This window comes from Capsicum annuum, chromosome 2 (assembly GCF_002878395.1).
Source record: "Capsicum annuum cultivar UCD-10X-F1 chromosome 2, UCD10Xv1.1, whole genome shotgun sequence".
Taxonomy (NCBI): Eukaryota; Viridiplantae; Streptophyta; class Magnoliopsida; order Solanales; family Solanaceae; genus Capsicum; species Capsicum annuum.
The window spans coordinates 39937497-39952705 of record NC_061112.1 but is presented as its reverse complement, the minus strand read 5'-3'; the positions used below and the strand labels follow the sequence as shown (position 1 = coordinate 39952705).

The window sequence follows — 15209 nt, the reverse complement described above, 5'->3', positions numbered from 1 at the left end:
GAGGTATAATAGGAACCAAATACAACAAACAATAAAATTATTTTCAGCAGACTACCCATCTGTTGCAATAGATGAACATTTATTGGAACAACACAATACACACTACTAGAAATTACCCCTATTACAACGAACCTTTTGGCAACGGTTCCAAAAGCGTTGCGATAGATGGTCTATTGCAATGGTTGGAACCATTGCAAAAAAAGTTATTCTAGTAACTCGATTGCCATTGCAATTGGTGGATAACCGTTGCAATAGGATATGTTATAGCAATGACTTCTTGAACCGTTTTCATAAAGTACCCATGGCAACGCGTTTTTGAAAAAAAAAACTATTGCATCGCTTTTCATTTTTCCCTCCCTATTTTTTCTTAAAATCCGCCAAAAGTTTAAAAAATATATCATAAAAAATAAAAAATATATAACAAAAATTATAAAAAATATATACCAAAATAACGTTTTAGTACTCTCATTAACTCATCACTCTCATCTATAAGTATACAGTAGTCGACCACACATTAGTATAACGCCAACTGCCGCTATGACCACCGTTCCGACCGCCACTCCGACCACCAATCCGATTTACAATAACCCAACCAAAAATTAGCAGAGAAGACAAAAAATTAGGTATTTTTTTGTATTGTCCATTGGGGAGAATTAAATCCCATGAGTTCATGCCTAATAGCTTTCTTTTCGTAATGTGAATTGATATTGATTACATGGATGATTTTAAAAACATCACACTCGATAGCTTCATCAGAATGACTACTTATAATGGTTTAGAAATTCTATGTTGAGTTAAATTGTAAAATAACTGTTTTTGTGGCACTCTAAAATTTCAGTTGAGTATTAGTAATTTAAAATTTCTTAAATTGGAAAAGAGTGGGCCATACGAGTAGTTCTGGGAAGTATGGGGACAGTGGCAAGTATACATCCGTGGGATTACACTGTGTGTGTTGTTGTTGTTGTTGTTGCTTCCTTTTCAGCAGTTGTATCATTCCGAGTCCCTTTAGGTAAAGTAGTTGCAATGGCTGGATTTAGGTGGCGATGAATATCGAACAAAGCCCAAATCTTTTCTCATCCCTTTACCCTTTCAACTCGACTTCCGAACTCCATGTACTTGTATTTGTCAAGAACCAAGGGATATATAGTGATTCATGTCAAACTATGTGACTATCCCATCTTAACAGCTTAGATAGTTAAAGATGTGGCATTTCTATTTACCACATCTGTTTCATGGACGTCATAGTTTAGGATATTATTTTGACTTATTATGTTAGTGATGGTAATCCAAAACTAGTAAACTAGTGGTTGAAAAGTTGTTCCGATGACGAAAACGTCTCAAAGTTTGAATTGTTTTAAAAGCTGGCTTCTTAAATATTGTACAAGTTGCATATAAATATATTCATTCTTTAAACCTGAAGCAGAAGTACCAACTGTTGTGAATTATCATACTCCTGATATGGCCACTACTCATACCAAAACTGATGATGCTAAGGCTCTAGCTACTGTTCCTCCACCAAGTAATTGAATCTTCCTATTACTCTCTTCTCCCTTTACACTTTTTGTTTGTTGGATTTTCATTGATCAGCAATAATACTATCTATCTTATTCTTTCTTATGAAAATCATATGGATAGTTATTATTCCAAATTAATGTTACTGGTTTTGCCTGTAAAAGATATTAAAAATTGGATGACTTCTTCTTCTCTAGTATCCCTATAGATGTTTACTGCCTTGGTTCATTTTTACTTTTTCATTATTGAGTTGGACACATCCTGGAGAAACCCAATTTTATTATGTCACTCTTTGAATGTAGTACTCCCTCCGTTTAAAAAAGAATGACCTACTTTTTTGAACATCTAAAATGGAAAGAGTATCATATAATTTCGTAAGGATGGAGTGCCTATTTTAGGTGATCTTTAAGCCTCCGGGCGTTCTCTGAATCAGTGTAGAATTATCTTAACTGCAGGACACCTTTCATTTCTTAAGTTTTTTGCGACATAAGAAAGCTAGCTGCAAATGGAAATGTTGGACACATAAGGTGATTTCAGTTCTTAATAGTACTGAATACAAGTTCTCTTAATCATATGCATAATTAAGTTATCCTCATGTCCATAGCTTGGAAATCTTTTGGGTGTTCTCAGTATTTTTGTTAAAACTTTCTAAAATTGTAGTACCATTGTGTATAATATTCAATGTTAAAATTTTGAACTTGTCAAGATTGTATTATTTATTATGTTGGGCATTAATAATGCTGAAGTAGATAAACATTTTAGCCCATTGCAATCTAGAAGAATAGGCTATTAGAAGTTTCTTATGAATAGCGAATTGTTCAGTGTTCTAATATTCAACGATAAGTGAAGTTGGAATGACCTAATATATGTATAACATTTTAATGGCACTTTATTGAGTGATTCTCCTCTCAATGAAATGTGTGTGTAGGTTACTAATGAACTTCTGTGCTACAGACCTTAAATGGGTTTGGATATGAGTCTATGTAGGAGTTCAATCATGTTCAAAGCTTAATCTTCGTGTTAACTGACGTTTTATGATCAACTTGCCTGACTTGTTTCTTGTTGAAGAATCAGTGTGTTTGCTTTAATCGAGTGTAGTTTAAGAAATTTGTGGATTCGTCTAGTTGTGAGATAAACTTACGATAAGCTGGAGCATGCTTTATAGTCCCTACAAACTAATATAGAAAATGTTAATATATTGTGTTGTATCTCGACAGGAGGCAATATATTCCACGGATCCATGGGATTATACTATACAATGTTGTTGCAATACGAGTTTCCTCATATGGACCATCCTGCCATATTCTTTTTGCCATGTGTGCCCTTACGTATGTAACATCTACTTATATGTTTGGATTTAACCTTGCTGGAATTTTTTCAGATAAAGCTCGGCCCTTCATCATTGCAGAAGAGTATTTTCATTCTATATATGCTTCTAGGAACTTCGAGGCTAGTTGTTTTAACTCTGTGAATTCTCCAAAAGGAACCCCCTGCTCCCCACATGCTTCTTTAGAAAGAGCACTGGTTCAGACGTCACCGCTTTACCCATCAAATTTTGCCTCGAAATCTGCTGGGTAAAGGAGCTGCTCGTGTAATGATCCAATGTTTACTCATCTTTGATACCACCTTAACATTGTCTTCATGATCTAATTCTATTTTAATCGTCAGATTTCTTGGTGTTAACAAGTTAACAGGCACCCTGCCAGCTCAGAAGAGAGTCTCTCTAGACTATGTGATTAACTCTTGTTTTTATATGATTTCACTGTCAAATATCAGTTAAGTGCAGTAACTATGATCTAGTCTCTTCTGTTAAAAGGCAAAGCCCTTTCTTATACCAGGTGAGCAACAAGATTCAATCACTTCATTCAGTTTGTTAAAACCCGTTAAGTGCAGTAACTATGATATAGTCTCTGCTGTTAAAAGGCAAAGCCCTTTCTTCTACCAGGTGTGCAACAGGATTTGAACACTTCATTCAGTTTGTTAAAACTCACAAACTTTAATTTTTCTTATAAATTTAAATATAGAGTTTTAGTGCTTGACAATCAATGGTATGGGACAAACTTTATAAATATTATGATATAGGAAGCAAATAAATAAGAAAAAATAGAACCGGGAGGTAGAAGGGTCATTTCTCTTGCCTGCCTGCCTGTTCATCCTTGTCATATGTGGAGCAGGTAGAGAATCCAAGTAGCAAACTTCAAATATCTTTTGCAAGTTATAGTTGACAGTGATGTAGCTGTTTGTTATTTTATCTTTTGCATTATCAAGAGTGATGTATAAGTTAGCATGTTTCTTATGATTTTTTGTTGACACCAGATTGTTCAGACATACCAGTATAGTACACAACTACCCATCACCAGATTGTTCAGACATACCATTATAGTACACAACTTTTGTTTTTATATGATTTTTTATTCTTATGAGATGTCATTTACGAACAAACAAGAAGGACATTTGCTACTCTATTCTACTGCTATAGTTCTAATATAAAACTGTGTACTGTTTCTTATCTTGTCGTGCATGTGAGCTTTTCATAGTTCACAGATTCCAGCTTTTCAATTAAATCTGGAGGACCTTCCATAAGATCTAGTGATCAGGCATCAAATGAGTAGGATAGTGAGGCTCTAGGTCCAGCAATATATTTAATGACTAGTACAAGGAGGTGGGCTATTAGTAATACTGGTATGCATTCTGCCATATTTTATGTATGGCAGATACAAGTACGGTGAAGGTAAGGTGAAAGAACTTTATTTTCGAAAGTACAGTACATAATCTGAGAGTATGAAAGAGTTCTGAATCTTGTGATATTAAACTATAGATACGTATAATTAATCAAGATTTGATATTCCGTTGCACAGTATGTAGTATGTTGTAGTTCTAACCATATTAGTAGTTGATTTTAGAAGTGCCTTATCTGCTAATTTTGTTGATGACATTCAAGAGACACAAAGATGTGCTATTGAGGGCTAGGTGTATTCTTTGTGAGTATGCTGGATGGATTGAAATGCCTTTGCCAGATTTATAATGCCTCTCTTTTTGGATCTGAATAGCTCCTCAATTGCGTGTTGCGTTTTGAATGTTTGAAATATATTTGAGCTTACTTGGATATTGTTATCGGCTCTCCCATCTATATGCTAGCTCGAATGCAGCAATACAGATGGTGGTGATTCATTTAATTGATCCCATTTTATTTGAGATTGAGGGTGGTGTAGCAGCAGTGGCGTGTCTTTTTGTTTTGCTAAACCAGATTTGAACCCTTGATGTAGTGGTTGCATTTTTCTTATTTTATAGCAACGAAGAAACAAGAGCAGGTACTTATGGTAGGATTCTTTGTGTTCTTAATATTCCTTTACCTCCTAGCATTACCAGTAACAACAACCACTCTTCAACTGTTTCTGCTTATGGGAGTACTACTCGTAGTTTCTTTGTCTTCCAAGATGATATTTCCTTATTGCAGATTGTTATTTCTTTATAGTTATCACTTTACAGACACCAAAACTGCATACGACTGAAAGTACTTGTATATTCTATTAGCATGTTTCGTCTAAAATGAACAAGAAACATTGTTCATTGATGGTTGTTATCTGGAATTACAGTACTCAACGTATTTTATTTATTTTTGAACTTGCAGGTCAGAGTTGAACAATCACGAATCAAGAAAGGTGTTAAAAAAATCACCAGAAAGTTAAGAGCTTTGTTTCAGCTAGATCACTAGCAGCATTACGAAACAAACAAATACTAGAATAGAAGAAGAAGAAGAAGAATACAAGCTACTTTAACATTTTGCTTTTGGATTTAGATTACTAGTTTGTTGGATATTTTAATTTGACTTGTTATTAATGAAAGATTTTGTTACGATGTGTATATATAATTGTGTATTAATATAATCTTCTATCTCTCTCTATATCAATGGGTATTTAAACTAGCTGCAATAATAGGTGGCAAAACGTTGAAATAGATAGTGAAAAAAATATTGCAAAAGATTCAAAAATTGTTGTAATGGGTGTCAAAAAAATTTCCATAGGTAGTGAAAAACCATTGGAAAAGATTAATAATTATTGCAATAGGGTTATTGCAACGTGTTTTTGTCATTGCAATACAGTCTATTGCAACGGTTCTTAACTGTTGCAATATTGCCTATTGAAATGGTTCTTCACCATCGCAATACAGTCTATGGCAATGTCTTGTAATCTTTGCAATACAGTCTATTGCAATGGTTATGAACCGTTGAAATAGATAATTTGAACCATCTTAATAAGAGTTACAAAAACCGTTGCAATAGATAGACCTATTGCAACGGTTTTTGTAACCATTGCAAAAGTCATTGGAATAGGCCTATCCCAATACCCACATATGCAACACTTATAAAACCGTTGCGGTAGCTCTATGTCAACGATTTTTATATCTATTGCAACGAATTTTGAACCGTTGCCATAGGGGTAATTTCTGATAGTGATAGTTCACCAAACTAGAATGTGTTCCTCTAACAGATAAAAAATCTATTGCAACGGATGGGTAATCTATTGGAGAAACACAATATATTTCTTGCCACTAGTTTGTGTTGTTCTAATAGATGACTAATTTGTTTCAACAGATGATCCATATATTGAAAGAAATCAAAACTCTTGCAACTGCTATTGTATTCAAAATTGTGCCAAACGCTCATTGCCTACCTCAAACCGTTGATATGTTGAGAAGAAGAAATAGATAGAATCAAAATTCAATAAGAATTAAAAATTCAAAGCTGATCAAACATAAATTATTTCATTAAACAAAAATAAAATACATTAGGTAGGTAGATCGGATATAAATTAAAAAAAATACATCCGCTAAAAGAAAAAATGTAACCTAATTATTATTATCATTGTTATTATTATTGTTATTATTATTGTCGGATGACTAATTATCATCCAGCAGCAGGGCCCTCCTTAGCCTGCAAATCTCTCGAAGCATCCTTGCTCTCACGGTACCTAATTTCCGCAGTATGTCATTAACCTACCTCTGAATTTCCCTCATGGTGTCGTGAAGAATAGTAATATTCCGAACAAGATCATCCATATCTAGAACATGCATGAATTGACAAAAAAAATGTAAACACTAAAGTAGAGAAAATAGTCTAAATGTAATACGACGTATACTACATACTGGGTAGATTAACACCCAAAAAAACTTACTTGAGTCAGGGAAAGAAATCTAGTCTTTGAAGAGAAGTGGTTGAAGATGTAATATGAAAGACAAGATGCAAGAAGTAAATTAAGTGTAGTAGAATGAACGAGTAAGGAGAGACCTATTTATAGAAGATTGAATTTGAATGTGTTAGGAAAAAAGACACGACTGTTCACCTCCGTTTGGTGACTTTTTAATTACTGTGAAAAGTCATGACTTAATTAAATCAAGTTGGTGGCTTTTTAATTAATGTGATAAGTCATGACTCTTCAACATCTTAATATTAATTAGTTCTTAAAATTAAATAATTATTTTTTTGAATTAAATAATTGAAGACTTCTCACCTTTTCAATAACTATTTCTTTTAATAATATCCATTTTTATTGAGTTGTGGAAGCAGATCATCCATCTATTACATTAGATAATCCATCCTTGCAATAAATTTTCCATCCATTGCAACAAATGATCCATCTTTGAAATAGATGGATTATCTGTTGCTACGAATGGATTATCTCATGCAAAATATGGATTATCTATTGTAATAGATGGACCATCTGATGCAACAAATGGATTATCTGATGCAATAGATGGACCATCTGTTGGGGGCCATCTGTTAATTAAAATTAAATAACTATTTTTTATAATTTTAAATTGTGTTTATCATTTATTTTCTTATTATTTTTTATAAACCATTTTTATTTATTAAATAATTGAAAAGTCATGACTTTTCACCATTTCGGTAACCTTCTTTTTATTAATAACCATTTTTAGTCAGTTTTTCTAACAGATGGACCATCTGTTAAAACAGATTTGTCATCTATTCGAAGAACACGAGCCAATGGAAAAAACTATATTGTGTTCTTCTAGCAGATCTGTGCAACAGATATTTGATCTGTTGCAATATATTGGTCATGTGTTGGTTGAACGTAATGCAGTCTGATAAAGTGTATTGTGTTCTTCCAGCCAATGTCCATCTGTTGCAATTTGGTTACCTCTTTTTATTGATGCACATGTTATTTAAAATATATTTTATTTAATAAATAATAACATTTACATCCCCAACAATGAGTTAAAATTGTCAAAGTCCATAATCAAACAACAAAACAAGTTTACTATTAGAACGATCATGGTGCATTACATATGTAGCACTTGTTTTTTCTTAATGGGCATGTAGTCCTTTGACGTTCAAGATGGTACCCGTTGAGCCTCTGTAGTTTTATACACTACTTCACAATGGGAATTGGAGATTAAACACTGTTTGACATTAATAGGGTGGGAAGAATAAGGTGCGTGCAGATGGATGAATCCACTTTCATGTGTGAGAGTTATGTATTATTGATTAGGTTATCGCGACAATACACATAAAGTACAATGATTTTGTGAATGCAATTTTTTACCGCTTAGGTATTGATCCTTCAAAAAAGATCATGTATTTTATAGTTAAGTTTGATAGGTGCAAACTGATAAGGCCAAAGAGTTCCAAAAAGGGGTGTTAATCCCCAGTTATAATTTAATAATGGTTTTGCTCATGTTTATGCATCAAGTTCTGAAAAGGGATCAATATTTGATGACATAGTAGTCATTCAATAGTGATTGGATTTATTTTAATGGTGCAATAGACTTTGAGAAGGCCTTCGAAGCCTCCCACTATAGCAAACAAGAATGGAAAACCAATAGAAATTCCCCTGGTCCAAATTTATATGGATGAGTTGCTCAAGGAGACTATTATACAACAGAAGGTACTTGGGAGAATACCCGTGCGGGAAAGGGGAGGTGGAGAAGACGATATATCATCTCAGACCTTATTTTAGAGGAAATACAGGGCAACAAGTAAGGAATTTCTAAATAATCTGGACAATGAAATTGACTTGGAAGATAAGAAAACTAAATGAGTTGCAATCTGAAAGTGTGTCCTTAAATTAAAATTTGTCAATCGTTTTTGAAAAGAAAAATGGTAAAGTAGACTGGAGCTAGATAATTTCCTAGGAAAATAGAGAGCGTGGCCTGAATTAATAACCACAAAGTGCAAGATCATAACTCTAAGAAAACACCTTGGTGAGCATCGAGGATTGGTGATATTGGGTGTATTTATGCATTCTAGCATCACTATTCTACCCTTTTTAGCCTTATTTTGAGAATGATTCTTATGCTATATGTGCTTATAATGACATAAATGAGCATTCATGTGTCCAAGTATGTCCTTAAAATGTTTAATGGTGTTTTCATATGAGTTTTAATTCAATTTGGGCATTCAGAGTTCAACCGAGAAAACTAGTGTGACTAGCTTGAGCTAGATGTTTGTCTAGTCTATTATGTTGGGTTCTAATGTATTTTAATGAGTTAATAAGGTTTTTATTATTTATTTATATTTGAAAAAACTTAGTTGTAATGTTCAAGGGTCACTTAGATCAAGAAAACATGCAAAACAAAGAGCTAAAACTCAAAGTGAAATTAGCCTATGCTTAGCTCGTGTTTTGAGTTCATCTTGTTAGATGTTGTGTTGTTTGGATCTTTGAATTTTTGTGTTTAATGTTATATGATACTTTTTTAATGGATAATGATGATATATGAAGGATATACAAGCTTCAAATAGAGTGGAAACAACTCAATAAGGCTCAGAATGGCTCAACGAAATCGAAATGCAGATTTTGACTCCATTTGGAGTCCTGAAATGTCATGGATCATTGAGGGTGCGTGAAAAGTTCAATGGAAACTTTAAAAATACCATTGGATTCATAAAAGGATGATGTTTAAGGATCTGTGACGCGTATAGCAAATTATGGAGTGTAAGGACTCTCTACGATGCGGTGAAGTTGCAATGAAATTCTAGAAATTGACTGATCACTGAAGGTTAAACTGGTGGACCACCAGTCTTGTGACTGACCACCAGCTCGACCACCAAGATAAAGTAGAATGCCGGATTTCAGGACACTCTGTGAAGGTCAAGATGGTGAACCACCAGCTTTGTGACTAATCACCAAACGGACCACCAGATTCAAGATTTCAAAAAATTCACTGGTGGCCAAGATGGTGAACCACCAGCTTTGTGACTAACCACCAAACTGACCACCAGAACTCCAAAACAGAATCCAGGATTGCAGAGAAGCCAGTGAAGGCCAAGATGGTGGACCACCAGTTTTGTGGTGAACCACCAACTTGACCTTCAACTTTTACAAAAATTTTTTGAATTTAATTTTTAATCCTTTTTTACTTGGGAACATATAATAATAGTTTAGGGTTTTATTGGGGGATAATTTTCAAATTCATCATTAATTTTTTCATTCTTTTTCATAGCCTTCATTCTTAAAACTCTTTGGAAGAGTATTTTTGGGGAAATTAAGCAAACCTTGTGGATTTAATTATTTCATCTCCATTGAAGATTCAAGAGCAAATTCTTGTAACCTTCGTAAGTAAATCTTGAATTTATTTATGAATTACACAAATATTCTTCCTATTTCTTCCATGGAAATGTATGATTAAGCTCCCATAACTAGGGTTATGGGAGCCTTGATGTGAAAAACGAAAGTTATAGCGTGAATCCAATTGAAATTTATGAGAAATTGACATTGTATAAATCTTTCTTCATTTTCATGATTCTTCTTGGTTGCAAACTTGAAGAGTGAGCCCTTATACAATCGCTTGTTTGAATAGAAAAGTTTTTATTGGGAAAATAAAGGGTTTACACAAATCTAATGGCTTTAACCTTTGGGTTGAGGGTAGATGCCTTAATCGGATCACCCCATGTGAGAATACAATTGAATTATTAATCCACTCCTTAAGTTTGTGAAAATTAAGGGCTGAGCTACTCATTTAGGTTGAGAAACTAATGGGTAAACCATAGATATCAATTACTCTTACAATGGAAATCGTTAACTAGAGCTCATAAGTGATTCACAACCCTAATTGTTCAAGCATCTTAGTAACCATAACTCTAGTTTGTTTAACATCATTGAATTACTACTTACAAAATGAATCAATCATTGGAATACTCTTGTTACAATTAATTAGGACATAATTCACAAATTAAAAATTCCTATTTTATCTTTTCGTATCATTTATTTGAATTCAACTTGTAGCTATAGTTTCAAATTAGTTTAATCGCCACTCACATTGTTCCCTGTGGACTCCAAAGTTGGGTAAATATATTGACGACGACCGCCTTGCACTACATTAACGTGTAAGTTGTGCATTATAAAAAATGGCGCCGTTGCCGGGGAACAATTTGGTGTATTGAGTTGGTTTAGAATTTTAGTTTACTTGCTTGAATTCAAATTTTTAAATATTTGTTTAGTTTGATTTTTCTTCTATTTTTGTTATTCTCATACCTTTTTGAGATGTCAACCTTGATAGATGGTTTTTGGAGTGATGACGATCTTGTGATGATTTTTGTGATTATTGTGTGAGACCACATTATGAGGCTTACTGTCCATATTTAGGTGGAAATGTAACTTGGTGTTTAACTTTTGGTCAAACTGGTCATTCTAAAGATATGTGTGTTGCCAAGATTCAAGTGGAAAAATTAATGAAACAAATTTTAGAGAATCAAGAACAGCTGTGGGAAGAGCTAAAGGAGTTACCACTCTTACCATGTTTACAATGGCTAAACAAAGAAGAATATGAGGAGGACATTAGCCAATTTAAGGAGAAAGCTCAAGAATCACAGTCACTCGATTGTCATTTTCATCTTGATACTGACATTAAGAAGGTGAATAAAAGTGAGTGTGTAGTAGATAGTGTAAATTTTGAAGAAGAATTAGTTGGGCCTTACTCAAAGTATTTTTTACACATTATGTATAGATGATTATCTTGTTTATGGAATCATCTAAAATAGTGGAAGAATGTGAAGATGAGGAAAAAGAATCCTATATTCTTTATTTTACACTTGATAAGCAACATAAAAATGCACCTCACTTTAAGACCGAGTTGTTTACCATGCATCATCCATTACTTGGCTTCTTAATCTTTGTACCACCCCCTTATGAGAGAGGGAAAAAGATGGATGATAAGTTGGGGGTGAAATTTATATCCTCACGGTGGATGAAAACGTTGATTTGGGTCGAGCCGCGACACTAAATTAGGCGCTTCTTGGGAGGAAACCCAAGCTAAGGTATGTTTTCTTTTCAGTTTTGTGTTAGTTTTTATTTCACGTAGTTTTTGTTTTTGGTTGAGTCACAGGTTAATGGGAAGTCTGAGTACTATAAACTTGAGCTAAGGAGCATGACATCAAATAAGTGTGGAGTCCCAAGGATTTCCTCGATGTGAAAATGCATCTAGCTAGGCCTAGAGGCCTTAGAGAGTATCCTAGCACTTCAGTTAACCATTCACTTTGGGGACAAAGTAGTTTTTTTAAGTGGGGGGTGGATAAATTCCCAAATTTTGGCTCAACTTTAAAATTTTAGGTTTGAATAAGTGAGATATTCTTGTTGGTGCTATTTTTGATTACATGATGCAAGTGAGTTTGTTTGTAAAAGCATATTGATTTGGAGAATCTCTACTCTTGAGACTCTTAGGCTTATGTTTGTGACTCTTGTATTTGTTGGCTTAAAAATTGAATTTGTGCTATTGATTGGTTGAGAGTCTATGATAATCCTTTATAAATTAAACATGTGCCATGTGCGTGTGAGATTTTTGTATATTCCTTTTTACATGTGATGTCTAGAACTTGCCCGGTGTACGTGTAAAGCGAAATAAAGAATGTAAGTTTAGGAGATGATTTAGGCATTTCTTTGATAGCCTTATTTTTACCCTCATTTTATCTACCCTTGTGCATTATCTTAGTTAACCCCATCGCGCCTTTAGCCTCTTCTTTGGTAGCCTCATGTATAGCCTGATCCTTTCTTTGATAAACCATAATTTGATCCAAAAATCTCCTAAGTGCTTTAATGAAAATTTTGAATTAGTAAGGAGTTTGAGAAATTAAAGAATAAAAAGGTGAAATTGATGCTCCAAGGTGAGAGTTATTGGTTGATAATTGATGTGTGGTGGATGATTGTGATATAAATGATGTTAGATATATTGCCATGATTGTGAAAAAGAGAAATTCATTCATATGATAGTAAAATTTGTGTTCACCAAGTGTTTATGAAAATGCTTAAAAGAGATGGGGAAAAAATAAAAGAGATGGTAGAAAAAAATGGTGTAAATTTGGTTATTGGATATTGGTTTTAAATGCTTAATGTAGTGTATTAAAGAGCTTAGGATTGATAGTCACTATTCTTGGCCAAAATAGTTTCTACTCGTCCCTTAGCCTACATTAAAACCCGAAAAAGAGCTACTTGATCTTAAGCTTTACATTCGACTATTAGAGGAACATTACACTAAGGGCAAGCCTATGGTTCATTATGTGTAACTTGTGAATTCTTTGTGAGAGTGAGCATAATTTGATTCTTGTACCCATAGTTATAAAATGCATCATTGTGAGTGTTTATGGGTAACTCTCTTGTTGTGAGGGGCACATGTTTGATGAATATAGGTGATTTGTAAGATATATTTGACCGAATAATAAGCATAAGTTTGCCAACAAGGAGAACAAATTCTTGAGGCTAGGATGTTTTGGAAGTAGGATTCATGAGCTTTCCTTTATGTTTGTGACATGCTTAGTGTAGAAACTTGCATTTTGTGTAATTATTGTAGTACTAGATGAATGTATTGCGTATAGTATAAGATTATATTTCCTAGATCATGATATTTATAGTGAAGGGTTGTTCGAGGACGAACAAGGTTTTAAATGTGGGGTGTTGATGTTGGGTGCATTTATGCATTCTAGCATCACCATTCTAGCCTTTTTATCCTTATTGTAAGAATGGTTCTTATTCTATATGTGATTATAATGAAATAAATGAGCATTCATGTTTCCAAGTATGTTCTTACAATGTTTAATGGTGTTTTCATATGAGTTTTAATTCAATTTGAGCATTTAGAGTTCAACCGAGAAAACTAGTGTGACTAGCTTGAGCTAGGTGTTTGTCTAGTCTATTGTGTTGGGTTATAATGTGTTTTAATGAGTTAATAAGGTTTTTATTATGTATTTATATGTGAAACAACTTAGTTATAATGTTCAAGGGTCACTTAGATCAAGAAAACATGCAAAACAAAGAGCTAAAACTCAAAGTGAAATTAGCCTATGCTTAGCTTGTGTTTTGAGTACATCGTGTTAGATGTTGTATTGTTTTGAGCTTTGAATTGTTGTTTTTAATGTTATAGTATTCTTTTTTAATGGATCATTATGATATATTAAGGATATAAAAGCTTCAAATCAAGTGGAAATAACTCAATAAGGATCAGAATGGCTCAACGAAACCGAAATGCAGATTTTGACTCCATTTGGAGTCCTGAAATGTCATGGATCATTGAGGGTGCGTGAACAGTTCAATGGACACTTTAAAAATATCATTGGATTCAGAAAAGGATGAAGTTTAAGGAACTGTGGTGCGTGTAGCAAGTTATGGAGTGTAAGGACTCTCTACGATGCAGTGAAATTGTAATGAAATTCAGGAAATTGACTGATCACTGAAGGTCGAACTGGTGGACCACCAGTATTGTGACTGACCACCAGTTTGACCACCAAGATAAACTAGAATGTAGGATTTTAGGACACTCTGTGAAGGCCAAGATGGTGAGCCACCAGCTTTGTGACTAACCACCAAACGAACCACCAGATTCAAGATTTCAGAAAATTCACTGGTGGTCAAGATGGTGAACCAACAGCTTTGTGACTAACCACCAAATTGACCACCAGACCTCCAAAACAGAATTCAAGATTGTAGAGGAGCTAGTGAAGGCCAAGATGGTGGACCACCAGTTTTGTGGTGAACCACCAACTTGACCTTCAACTTTGACAAAAATTTTCTGAATTTAATTTTTAATTCTTTTTTACTTGGGAACATATAAATACTAGTTTAGGGTTTTATTAGGGGATAATTTTCAAATTCATCATTAATTTTTTCTCTCTTTGTCATAGCCTCTATTCTTGAAACAATTTGGAAGAGTATTTTTGGGGAAATTAAGCAAACCTTGTGGATTTAATTATTTCATCTCCATTGAAGATTCAAGAGCAAATTCTTGTAACCTTTGTAAGTAAATCTTGAATTTATTTATGAATTACACAAATATGCTTCCTATTTCTTCCATGGAAATGTATGATTAAGCTCCAATAACTAGGGTTATGGGAGCCTTGATGTGAAAAATGAATTTTAGAGTGTGAATCCAATTGAACTTTATGAGGAATTGACATTGTATAAATCTTTCTTCATTTTCATGATTCTTCTTGGTTGCAAACTTGAAAAGTGAGCCCTTATACAATCACTTGTTTGAATAGAAAAGTGTTTATTGGGAAAATAAAGGGTTTACACAAATCTAAAGGCTTTAACCTTTGGATTGAGGGTAGATGCCTTAATCGGATCAACCCATGTGAGAATACAATTGAATTATTAATCCATTCCTTAAGTTTGTGAAAATTAAGGGTTGATCTACTCATTTAGGTTGAGAAACTAATTGATAAACCATAGATATCAATTACTCTTACAATGGAA

The 15209-nt window shown here is 33.7% G+C and overlaps 1 long non-coding RNA gene across 4 annotated transcripts; it reads left to right on the top strand.

The window, feature by feature from the left end:
- The first annotated feature begins 481 nt into the window (after positions 1-481).
- On the top strand, positions 482-5399 carry LOC107858628. Of its 4 annotated transcripts, XR_001671166.2 has the most exons (4): positions 482-623; positions 1424-1519; positions 1968-2039; positions 2730-5399. It is a non-coding gene; the product is annotated as an uncharacterized LOC107858628 (long non-coding RNA). The 4 variants fall into 4 exon arrangements; XR_001671167.2 differs by lacking the exon at positions 1424-1519; XR_001671165.2 differs by lacking the exon at positions 482-623 and having other exon boundaries at positions 632-1519.
- Positions 5400-15209: the final 9810 nt, after the last annotated feature.